This window comes from Oncorhynchus gorbuscha, linkage group LG01 (genome assembly GCF_021184085.1).
Source record: "Oncorhynchus gorbuscha isolate QuinsamMale2020 ecotype Even-year linkage group LG01, OgorEven_v1.0, whole genome shotgun sequence".
Taxonomy (NCBI): Eukaryota; Metazoa; Chordata; class Actinopteri; order Salmoniformes; family Salmonidae; genus Oncorhynchus; species Oncorhynchus gorbuscha.
Window position 1 is genome coordinate 118,850,078 of NC_060173.1, and position 12,963 is coordinate 118,863,040.

At 45.9% G+C, this 12,963-nt stretch overlaps 1 long non-coding RNA gene across 1 annotated transcript; it reads right to left on the reverse strand.

Moving 5' to 3' along the window:
• Positions 1–217: 217 nt before the first annotated feature.
• Positions 218–7,646, reverse strand: LOC124035563. Its single transcript, XR_006838772.1, has 2 exons — positions 6,492–7,646; positions 218–1,072 (listed from the first exon to the last, which is right to left on the reverse strand). It is a non-coding gene; the product is annotated as an uncharacterized LOC124035563 (long non-coding RNA).
• Between the last annotated feature and the right edge of the window lie 5,317 nt (positions 7,647–12,963).

Consider the following 12,963-nt stretch of genomic DNA (forward strand, 5'->3'; position numbering starts at 1 on the left):
GATGAGGTCTACTAGTATAGGATGAGGTCTACTACTGCAGGATGAGGTCTACTAGTATAGGATGAGGTCTAATAGTATAGGATGAGGTCTACTAGTATAGGATGAGGTCTAATAGTATAGGATGAGGTCTACTGGTGTAAGATGAGGTCTACTAGTGCAGGATGAGGTCCACTAGAGCAGGAGGAAGTCTACTAGTATAGGATGAAATCAAATAAAACATTTTCAAATCAAATTTTATTGGTCACATATAAATGGTTGGCAAATGATTATTGCGAGAGTAGCAAAATGCTTGTAAAGATGAGACCCACTAGTCCAGGGATCAACTACAGCCCTGACCTTCAGTTACACAATCAAAACACAAGGCTTATTTAATGGTTAGCAACCCAAATGGCACCCTATTCCCTACAAAGTGCACTACTTTTAACCAGGGGCCATAGTGCTCTAGTCAAAAGTAGTGCCCTATGTAGAGAATAGGGTGCCATTTGGGAAACATTCGAAGTTAAGAAGTAAATTGACATGAAAAATTTTTTTTCTCAGTAATATAATCTTTAATCAATGGGGTAATGTAATGCAAGCTTTCTTTCATCGATAATTGCATTTTTAAACATTTCCAGAGCAGGCTAGAGTACGAGATATCATTTGTTCTTTTATTTCAAAGCGCTTATTTTACAAACTTCAATAGAAAACAGAGTTGCTTTTAGGGCTCAGGAGAGATACAGGACCAGAGCTCTGAAGGAAACCATCTACTTCAACATGAATTGTGTCCCCCAGGGGGCACCATACTTATTCCCCATGTAGTGCACTACTTTTGACCTGAACCCTATGGGCCCTAACCCTATGGGCCCTGACCTCTATGGGCCCTGAACGTTATGGGCCCTGAGCGTTATGGGCCCTGACCTCTATGGGCCCTAACCCTATGGGCCCTAACCCCTATGGGCCCTGAGGTCCATGGGACCTGAGCTCTATGGGCCCTGACCCTATGGGCCCTGACCTCTATGGGCCCTGACCTCTATGGGCCCTGACCTCTATGGGCCCTGAGCTCTATGGGTCCTGAGCTCTATGGGCCCTAACCCTATTGTCATGCAGGTGAAAGAGGACCCAAACGCGACTTAACAGAAACAGAGTTTATTAAAGTCCAAAACGGAATAACAGAAATCCTCTAGACTTGTAGAGGGGAAACAACTGGAGAAGCGGCCACAGACTGCAGGTCGCTTCGGGTAGGCGCAGGCCGTAGTCGACTGAGACACCTGCTCACACGCAGCATCTGATGAAGGCACAAAACACGACAGGACAGGGTGATACACAATCACGGCAAAAACACGACAGGACAGGGCGAAACGCAATCACAGCATGGTGAATACAATACAAGGAACCGACGGGACAGGAACGGATCACAAAGGAATAAATAGGGACTCTAATCAGGGGAAAGGATCGGGAACAGGTGTGGGAAGACTAAATGATGATTAGGGGAATAGGAACAGCTGGGAGCAGGAACGGAACGACAGAGAGAAGAGAGAGCGAGAGAGTGAGAGAGGGAGGGGGAGAGAGAGGGATAGAAGGAGGGAAAGAACCAAACAAGACCAGCAGAGGGAAACGAATAGCATGGGGAGCACAGGGACAAGACATGACAATAAATGACAAACATGACAGTACCCCCCCACTCACCGAGCGCCTCCTGGCGCACTCGAGGAGGAATCCTGGCGGCAACGGAGGAAATCATCGATGAGCGAACGGTCCAGCACGTCCCGAGACGGAACCCAACTCCTCTCCTCAGGACCGTAACCCTCCCAATCCACTAGGTATTGGTGACCCCGTCCCCGAGAACGCATGTCCATAATCTTATGTACCTTGTAAATAGGTGCGCTCTCGACAAGGACGGGAGGGGGGGAGGGAAGACGAACGGGGTGCGAAGAAAGGGCTTAACACAGGAGACATGGAAGACAGGATGGACGCGACGAAGATGTCGCGGAAGAAGCAGTCGCACAGCGACAGGATTGACGACCTGGGAGACACGGAACGGACCAATGAACCGCGGAGTCAACTTACGAGAAGCTGTCGTAAGAGGAAGGTTGCGAGTGGAAAGCCACACTCTCTGGCCGCAACAATACCTTGGACTCTTAATCCTGCGTTTATTGGCGGCTCTCACCGTCTGTGCCCTGTAACGGCAAAGTGCAGACCTCACCCTCCTCCAGGTGCGCTCACAACGTTGGACAAACGCTTGAGCGGAGGGAACGCTGGACTCGGCAAGCTGGGATGAGAACAGAGGAGGCTGGTAACCCAGACTACTCTGAAACGGAGATAACCCGGTAGCAGACGAAGGAAGCGAATTGTGAGCGTATTCTGCCCAGGGGAGCTGTTCTGCCCAAGACGCAGGGTTTCTGAAAGAAAGGCTGCGTAGTATGCGACCAATCGTCTGATTGGCCCTCTCTGCTTGACCGTTAGACTGGGGATGAAACCCGGAAGAGAGACTGACGGACGCACCAATCAAACGACAGAACTCCCTCCAAAACTGTGACGTGAATTGCGGGCCTCTGTCTGAAACGGCGTCTAACGGGAGGCCATGAATTCTGAATACATTCTCAATAATGATTTGTGCCGTCTCCTTAGCGGAAGGAAGTTTAGCGAGGGGAATGAAATGTGCCGCCTTAGAGAACCTATCGACAACCGTCAGAATCACAGTCTTCCCCGCAGACAAAGGCAGACCGGTAATGAAGTCTAAGGCAATGTGAGACCATGGTCGAGAAGGAATGGGGAGCGGTCTGAGACGACCGGCAGGAGGAGAGTTACCCGACTTAGTCTGCGCGCAGTCCGAACAAGCAGCCACGAAACGGCGCGTGTCACGCTCCTGAGTCGGCCACCAAAAGCGCTGGCGAATAGACGCAAGAGTGCCTCGAACACCGGGATGACCCGCTAACTTGGCAGAGTGAGCCCACTGAAGAACAGCCAGACGAGTGGAAACAGGAACGAAAAGGAGGTTACTAGGACAAGCGCGCGGCGACGCAGTGTGCGTGAGTGCTTGCTTAACCTGTCTTTCAATTCCCCAGACTGTTAACCCGACAACACGCCCATAAGGAAGAATCCCCTCGGGATCAGTAGAAGCCACAGAAGAACTAAACAGACGGGATAAGGCATCAGGCTTGGTGTTCTTGCTACCCGGACGGTAAGAAATCACAAACTCGAAACGAGCGAAAAACAACGCCCAACGAGCTTGACGGGCATTAAGTCGTTTGGCAGAACGGATGTACTCAAGGTTCTTATGGTCTGTCCAAACGACAAAAGGAACGGTCGCCCCTCCAACCACTGTCGCCATTCGCCTAGGGCTAAGCGGATGGCGAGCAGTTCACGGTTACCCACATCATAGTTGCGCTCAGATGGCGACAGGCGATGAGAAAAATAAGCACAAGGATGAACCTTATCGTCAGACTGGAAGCGCTGGGATAGAATGGCTCCCACGCCTACCTCTGAAGCGTCAACCTCGACAATGAATTGTCTAGTGACGTCAGGAGTAACGAGGATAGGAGCGGACGTAAAACGTTCTTTTAGAAGATCAAAAGCTCCCTGGGCGGAACCGGACCACTTAAAACACGTCTTGACAGAAGTAAGAGCTGTGAGAGGGGCAGCAACTTGACCGAAATTACGAATGAAACGCCGATAGAAATTAGCGAAACCTAAAAAGCGCTGCAACTCGACACGTGACCTTGGAACGGGCCAATCACTGACAGCTTGGACCTTAGCGGAATCCATCTGAATGCCTTCAGCGGAAATAACGGAACCGAGAAAAGTAACGGAGGAGACATGAAAAGAGCACTTCTCAGCCTTTACGTAGAGACAATTCTCTAAAAGGCGCTGTAGAACACGTCGAACGTGCTGAACATGAATCTCGAGTGACGGAGAAAAAATCAGGATATCGTCAAGATAGACAAAAACAAAAATGTTCAGCATGTCTCTCAGAACATCATTAACTAATGCCTGAAAAACAGCTGGCGCATTGGCGAGACCGAACGGCAGAACCCGGTACTCAAAATGCCCTAACGGAGTATTAAACGCCGTTTTCCACTCGTCCCCCTCTCTGATGCGCACGAGATGGTAAGCGTTACGAAGGTCCAACTTAGTAAAGCACCTGGCTCCCTGCAGAATCTCGAAGGCTGATGACATAAGGGGGAAGCGGATAACGATTCTTAACCGTTATGTCATTCAGCCCTCGATAATCCACGCAGGGGCGCAGAGTACCGTCCTTCTTCTTAACAAAAAGAACCCCGCCCCGGCCGGAGAGGAAGAAGGCACTATGGTACCGGCGTCAAGAGACACAGACAAATAATCCTCGAGAGCCTTACGTTCGGGAGCCGACAGAGAGTATAGTCTACCTCGAGGAGGAGTGGTCCCCGGAAGGAGATCAATACTACAATCATACGACCGGTGAGGAGGAAGGGAGTTGGCTCGGGACCGACTGAAGACCGTGCGCAGATCATGATATTCCTCCGGCACTCCTGTCAAATCGCCAGGTTCCTCCTGAGAAGTAGGGACAGAAGAAACGGGAGGGATGGCAGACATTAAACACTTCACATGACAAGAAACGTTCCAGGATAGGATAGAATTACTAGACCAATTAATAGAAGGATTATGACATACTAGCCAGGGATGACCCAAAACAACAGGTGTAAACGGTGAACGGAAAATCAAAAAAGAAATAGTCTCACTGTGGTTACCAGATACTGTGAGGGTTAAAGGTAGTGTCTCAAATCTGATACTGGGAAGATGACTACCATCTAAGGCGAACATGGGCGTAGGCTTATCTAACTCTCTGAAAGGAATGTCATGTTTCCGAACCCATGCTTCGTCCATGAAACAACCCTCAGCCCCAGAGTCTATCAAGGCACTACATGTAGCACCCGAACCGGTCCAGCGTAGGTGGACCGACAAAGTAGTACAGGACTTTGATGGAGAGACTTGAGTAGTAGCGCTCACCTGTAGCCCTCCGCTTACAGATGAGCTCTGGCTTTTACTGGACATGAATTAACAAAATGTCCAGCAACTCCACAATAGAGGCACAGGCGGTTGGTGATCCTCCGTTCCCTCTCCTTATTCGAGATGCGAATCCCTCCCAGCTGCATGGGCTCAGTCTCAAAGCCAGAGGGGGAGATGGTTGCGATGCGGAGCAGGGAAACACCGTTGATGCGAGCTCTCTTCCACGAGCCCGGTGACGAAGATCTACCCGTCGTTCTATGCGGATGGCGAGAGCAATCAAAGAGTCCACATCTGAAGGAACCTCCCGGGAGAGAATCTCATCCTTAACCACAGCGTGGAGTCCCTCCAGAAAACGAGCGAGCAGCGCCGGCTCGTTCCACTCACTAGAGGCAGCAAGAGTGCGAAACTCAATGGAATAATCCGTTATGGACCGTTCACCTTGGCATAAGGAAGCCAGGGCCCTAGAAGCCTCCCCACCAAAAACTGAACGGTCAAAAACCCGAATCATCTCCTCTTTAAAGTTCTGGAAATCGTTAGAGCAAACAGCCCTTGCCTCCCAGATAGCTGTGCCCCATTCTCGAGCCCGGCCAGTAAGGAGTGAAATGACGTAAGCAACCCGAGCTCTCTCTCTAGAGTATGTGTTGGGTTGGAGAGAGAACACAATCTCACACTGCGTGAGAAAGGAGCGGCACTCAGTGGGCTGCCCGGAGTAGCAAGGTGGGTTATTAACCCTAGGTTCTGGAGGCTCGGCAGGCCAGGAAGTAACAGGTGGCACGAGACGTAGACTCTGGAACTGTCCAGAGAGGTCGGAAACCTGAGCAGCCAGGTTTTCCACGGCATGGCGAGCAGCAGACAATTCCTGCTCGTGTCTGCCGAGCATGGCTCCTTGGATCTCGACGGCAGTGTAACGAGCGTCTGAAGTCGCTGGGTCCATTCCTTGGTCGGTTCCTTCTGTCATGCAGGTGAAAGAGGACCCAAACGCGACTTAACAGAAACAGAGTTTATTAAAGTCCAAAACGGAATAACAGAAATCCTCTAGACTTGTAGAGGGGAAACAACTGGAGAAGCGGCCACAGACTGCAGGTCGCTTCGGGTAGGCGCAGGCCGTAGTCGACTGAGACACCTGCTCACACGCAGCATCTGATGAAGGCACAAAACACGACAGGACAGGGTGATACACAATCACGGCAAAAACACGACAGGACAGGGCGAAACGCAATCACAGCATGGTGAATACAATACAAGGAACCGACGGGACAGGAACGGATCACAAAGGAATAAATAGGGACTCTAATCAGGGGAAAGGATCGGGAACAGGTGTGGGAAGACTAAATGATGATTAGGGGAATAGGAACAGCTGGGAGCAGGAACGGAACGACAGAGAGAAGAGAGAGCGAGAGAGTGAGAGAGGGAGGGGGAGAGAGAGGGATAGAAGGAGGGAAAGAACCAAACAAGACCAGCAGAGGGAAACGAATAGCATGGGGAGCACAGGGACAAGACATGACAATAAATGACAAACATGACACCTATGGGCCCTGACCTCTATGGGCCCTGACCCTATGGGCCCTGACCTCTATGGGCCCTAACCCTATGGGCCCTGACCTCTATGGGCCCTGACCACTATGGGCCCTAACCCTAAGGACTCTGAGCTCTATGGGCCCTAACCCTATGGGCCCTGACATCTATAGGCCCTAACCCTATGGACCCTGACCTCTATGGGCCCTAATCCTATGGATCCTGAGCTCATGAGCCCTGGTCAAAAGTAGTGCACTACACAGTATGACGAGTAGGATGCCATTTGTCAAACAGCTCAGTATAACCACAACAACACCCTCCGACATTCACCCTGGACTCTTTAATCACTCTTCAAGTCTTTTTTTTGTGTTTTTTTTTAAGGTGACAGACAACACAGTTTTACAAAAGTCATTTCCAGACCAAATAAAATGTAGTGTAATGTATTTGGCAGTTGTTAAGATGTGAATGGATATCAGTGATGGATACAGCAGTGTCAGCCAGGACAATGTATTGTATAGTAACCTGTTCCTTTGCATATTAAAGCACAGCACTCAGAAGTTCACAAAGCCTTAGGATAGTCTGTCCGCGGCAGGCAGTCGTTCCGGACGTAAATACTACATGGTTATATCAGAATATCACTGAGTAGGGTAGAAATTCAAGGGTCCACAATAGAATACTTTATGTGGGACGTAGATTGGATGGAGTCAGTGATGAAGAAGGTATATATCTAGTCCAAATCTAGTCATACAAACCACATGACTTCCTCAGTGGTAAAATCCCTGTTTTAATATTCCTCTCGTCTTTATTTCATATGGTTAATTTATAATCTTACCGTAATGACGTTAATAATGTCCTGCATGCTTTCTGAGTGGCATATATCTACAGTGTGATACAGTATAAATAGGTGTGCTATAAACAACACAGTACTGTAGCAATGTTCTTGGTCCCATAGCAACGGTTGTATGTACAGTGGTCTTCAAAAAGGGTTCACACCTTTTTAACTCCTCCCACATTGTGTTGTTACAGCATGAATTTAAAATGGTTTACAGCCTGAATTTAAAATGGTTTAGTGCCTGAATTTAAAATGGTTTACAGCCTGAATTTAAAACGGTTTACAGCTTGAATTTAAAATGGTTTACAGCCTGAATTTAAAATGGTTTACAGCCTGAATTTAAAATGGTTTACAGCCTGAATTTACAATGGTTTACAGCCTGAATTTAAAATGGTTTACAGCCTGAATTTAAAATGGTTTACAGCCTGAATTTACAATGGTTTACAGCCTGAATTTACAATGGTTTACAGCCTGAATTTAAAATGGTTTAGTGTCTGAATTTAAAATGGTTTACAGCCTGAATTTAAAATGGTTTACAGCCTGAATTTAAAATGGTTTACAGCCTGAATTTAAAATGGTTTACAGCCTGAATTTAAAATGGTTTACAGCCTGAATTTAAAATGGTTTACAGCCTGAATTTACAATGGTTTACAGCCTGAATTTAAAATGGTTTACAGCCTGAATTTAAAATGGTTTACAGCCTGAATTTAAAATGGTTTACAGCCTGAATTTAAAATGGTTTACAGCCTGAATTTACAATGGTTTACAGCCTGAATTTAAAATGGTTTACAGCCTGAATTTAAAATGGTTTACAGCCTGAATTTACAATGGTTTACAGCCTGAATTTAAAATGGTTTACAGCCTGAATTACAATGTAATACTGAATTCACAATACCTGATCTACACGCAATACCCCATAATGTCAAAGTGGAATTTTGTTAGTATAATCTTTTTTAAATTAATAAAACATTTTAAGCTGAATTGTCTTGAGTCAATAAGTATTCAACCCCTTTATGGGAAGCCTAAATAAGTTCAGGAGTAAAAGTGTGCTTAACAAATTGCATAATAAGTTGCATGGACTCATTCCGTGTTCAATAATATTGGTTAACATGATTTTTAAATGACTACCTCATCTCTGTACCCCAACACATATAGATAATTGTAAGGTCCCTCAATCGAGCAGTGAATTTCAAACACATATTCAACCACAAAGACCAAGGAGATTTTTCAATGCCTCGCAAAGAAGGGCACCTATTGGTAGATGGGTAAAATGTGTAATATCACTTTGAGCAAGGTGAAGTTATAATTAGGCTTTGGATGGTGTATCAATACACCCAGTCACTACAAAGATACAGACGTCCTTCCTAACTCAGTTGCCGGAGAGGAAGGAAACCGCTCAGGGATTTTCACCATGAAGCCAATGGTGACCTTAAAACAGTTAGAGTTTAATGACTGTGATAGGAGAAAACAACTGAGGATGGATCAACATTGTAGTTACTCCATAGTTACTCCATAATACTAACCTAAATGACAGAGTTAAAAGAAGAAAGCCTGTACAGAATAAAAATACTCCAAAACATGCATCCTGTTTGCAACAAGGCACTTAAGTAATACTGAAAACATTTCGACAAAGAAATGAACTTTTTGTCCTGAATACAAAGCGTTTTGTTTTGGGCAAATCCAACACAACACATCACTCAGTACCACTTCATATTTTCAAACATGGCGGTGGCTGCATCATGTTATGGGTATGCTTGTCATTGGCAAGGACTAGGGCGTTATTAGGATAAAAATACACGGTAGACAGCTATAAGCACAGACAAAATCCCAGAGGAAAGTCTGGTTCAGTCTGTGTTCCAATAGACAATGAGGAGATGAATTCGCCTTTCAGAAGGACAATAACCTAAAACACAAGGCCAAATCTACACTTTAGTTACTTACCAAGAAGATATTGAATATTCCTGAGTGGTCTAGTTACAGTTTTGACTTAAATCGGCTTGAAGATCTATGGAAAGACTTGAATATGGTTATCTAATAATGATCAACAATCAACTTGACAGAGCTTGAAGAATTGTTTAAAGAATAATGGGAAAATATTGTACAATCCAGGTGTGCAAAGCTCTTAGAGATTTACCCAGAAAGACTCAAAGCTCTTAGAGATTTACCCAGAAAGACTCACAACTCTTAGAGATTTACCCAGAAAGACTCACAACTCTTAGATATTTACCCAGAAAGACTCAAAGCTCTTAGAGATTTACCCAGAAAGACTCAAAGCTCTTAGAGATTTACCCAGAAAGACTCAAAGCTCTTAGAGATTTACCCAGAAAGACTCAAAGCTCTTAAGAGATTTACCCAGAAAGACTCAAAGCTCTTAGAGATTTACCCAGAAAGACTCAAAGCTCTTAAGAGATTTACCCAGAAAGACTCAAAGCTCTTAGAGATTTACCCAGAAAGACTCACAGCTCTTAGAGATTTACCCAGAAAGACTCACCGCTGTAATTGCTGTTTCTACAAAGTATTCTAGTCAGTATTTGCAAAAATGTCAAAAAACATATTTTCACTTTGTCACTGTGTCGATTGGTGAATATTTAATAAATATTATTAAATTAATATTTCATCCATTTTGAATTCAGACTGCAAAATAAAATGTGGAATAAGTCAAGGGGTATGATTTTTTTCTGAAGCCACTGTATGTTTCAGTATGTATAGTATATCTAGGTAACTGCACTATCTATATATACACACAATTACTTACACCAAAGAGGTGAGCCTATAACACATACACACATTAGTGTCACATTTCCAATGAGGATTTACCCCAGTGCTGGAAACACAATAACACTAGACGTTGACGCTAACATAAAACACTTGCGGCCCACTGTGGGGGTAGTCCTCAATGGAATAGAACCATGTGAGTTAGACAGCTATATACCAGACGAGGAGAAACAGGGGCTCACAAATGTCAACAGAAGAGAAACATTTTGAATGATTTTACATCAGAGTATTGTTGAAAATGTTAAAAAAAATATATATTAAACAAACGTGACAGATGAGAATACTTGGGTTTTGGCTTTAGTTTTCGTCTCCAACATCAATCTTCAAGAGAAGAGAAGCCTGACACATCAAGAGAAGAGAACCCTGACACATCAAGAGAAGAGAACCCTGACACGTCAAGAGAAGAGAACCCTGACCCATCAAGAGAAGAGAACCCTGACACATCAAGAGAACCCTGACACATCAAGAGAACCCTGACACATCAAGAGAACCCTGACACATCAAGAGAAGAGAACCCTGACACATCAAGAGAACCCTGACACATCAAGAGAACCCTGACACATCAAGAGAACCCTGACACATCAAGAGAACACTGACACGACAAGAGAAGAGAACCCTGACACATCAAGAGAAGAGAACCCTGACACATCAAGAGAAGAGAACCCTGACACGTCAAGAGAACCCTGACACGTCAAGAGAACCCTGACACATCAAGAGAAGAGAACCCTGACAGGTCAAGAGAAGAGAACCCTGACAGGTCAAGAGAAGAGAACCCTGACAGTCAAGAGAAGAGAACCCTGACACGTCAAGAGAACCCTGACACGTCAAGAGAAGAGACCCCTGACACATCAAGAGAACCCTGACACGTCAAGAGAACACTGACACATCAAGAGAAGAGAACCCTGACACATCAAGAGAAGAGAACCCTGACACGTCAAGAGAAGAGAACCCTGACACATCAAGAGAAGAGAACCCTGACACGTCAAGAGAACCCTGACACGTCAAGAGAAGAGAAGCCTGACAGTCAAGAGAAGAGAACCCTGACACATCAAGAGAACCCTGACACGTCAAGAGAAGAGAACCCTGACACATCAAGAGAACCCTGGCACATCAAGAGAACCCTGACACGTCAAGAGAAGAGAACACTGACACGTCAAGAGAACCCTGACACGTCAAGAGAAGAGAACCCTGACACGTCAAGAGAAGAGAACCCTGACACATCAAGAGAACCCTGACACATCAAGAGAAGAGAACACTGACACATCAAGAGAAGAGAAGCCTGACACATCAAGAGAAGAGAAGCCTGACAGTCAAGAGAAGAGAACCCTGACACATCAAGAGAAGAGAAGCCTGACACATCAAGAGAAGAGAACCCTGACACGTCAAGAGAAGAGAACACTGACACATCAAGAGAAGAGAACCCTGACACATCAAGAGAACCCTGACACATCAAGAGAAGATAACACTGACACATCAAGAGAAGAGAACCCTGACACATCAAGAGAAGAGAACCCTGACAGTCAAGAGAAGAGAACCCTGACACATCAAGAGAAGAGAAGCCTGACACATCAAGAGAAGAGAACCCTGACACATCAAGAGAAGAGAAGCCTGACACGTCAAGAGAAGAGAACCCTGACAGTCAAGAGAAGAGAACCCTGACACATCAAGAGAAGAGAAGCCTGACACGTCAAGAGAAGAGAACCCTGACACATCAAGAGAAGAGAAGCCTGACACATCAAGAGAAGAGAAGCCTGACACGTCAAGAGAAGAGAACCCTGACACATCAAGAGAAGAGAACCCTGACACGTCAAGAGAAGAGAACACTGACACATTAAGAGAAGAGAACCCTGACACATCAAGAGAACCCTGACACATCAAGAGAAGAGAACACTGACACATCAAGAGAAGAGAAGCCTGACACATCAAGAGACCCCTGACCCATCAAGAGAAGAGAAGCCTGACACATCAAGAGAAGAGAACCCTGACACATCAAGAGAAGAGAACCCTGACACATCAAGAGAAGAGAACCCTGACAGTCAAGTGAAGAGAACCCTGACACGTCAAGAGAAGAGAACCCTGACACATCAAGAGAACCCTGACACGTCAAGAGAAGAGAACCCTGACACATCAAGAGAAGAGAACCCTGACAGGTCAAGAGAAGAGACCCCTGACACATCAAGAGAAGAGAAGCCTGACACATCAAGAGAAGAGAAGCCTGACACGTCAAGAGAAGAGAACCCTGACACGTCAAGAGAAGAGAACCCTGACACATCAAGAGAAGAGAAGCCTGATACGTCAAGAGAAGAGAAGCCTGACACGTCAAGAGAACAGAACCCTGACACGTCAAGAGAAGAGAACCCTGACACATCAAGAGAACCCTGACACGTCAAGAGAAGAGAACCCTGACACATCAAGAGAAGAGAACCCTGACAGGTCAAGAGAAGAGACCCCTGACACATCAAGAGAAGAGAACCCTGACCCATCAAGAGAACCCTGACACATCAAGAGAAGAGAACCCTGACCCATCAAGAGAACCCTGACACATCAAGAGAACCCTGACACATCAAGAGAACCCTGACACATCAAGAGAAGAGAACCCTGACCCATCAAGAGAACCCTGACACATCAAGAGAAGAGAACCCTGACACATCAAGAGAAGAGAACCCTGACCCATCAAGAGAACCCTGACCCATCAAGAGAACCCTGACACATCAAGAGAACCCTGACACGTCAAGAGAAGAGAACCCTGACAGGTCAAGAGAAGAGACCCCTGACACATCAAGAGAAGAGAAGCCTGACACATCAAGAGAAGAGAAGCCTGACACGTCAAGAGAAGAGAACCCTGACACGTCAAGAGAAGAGAACCCTGACACATC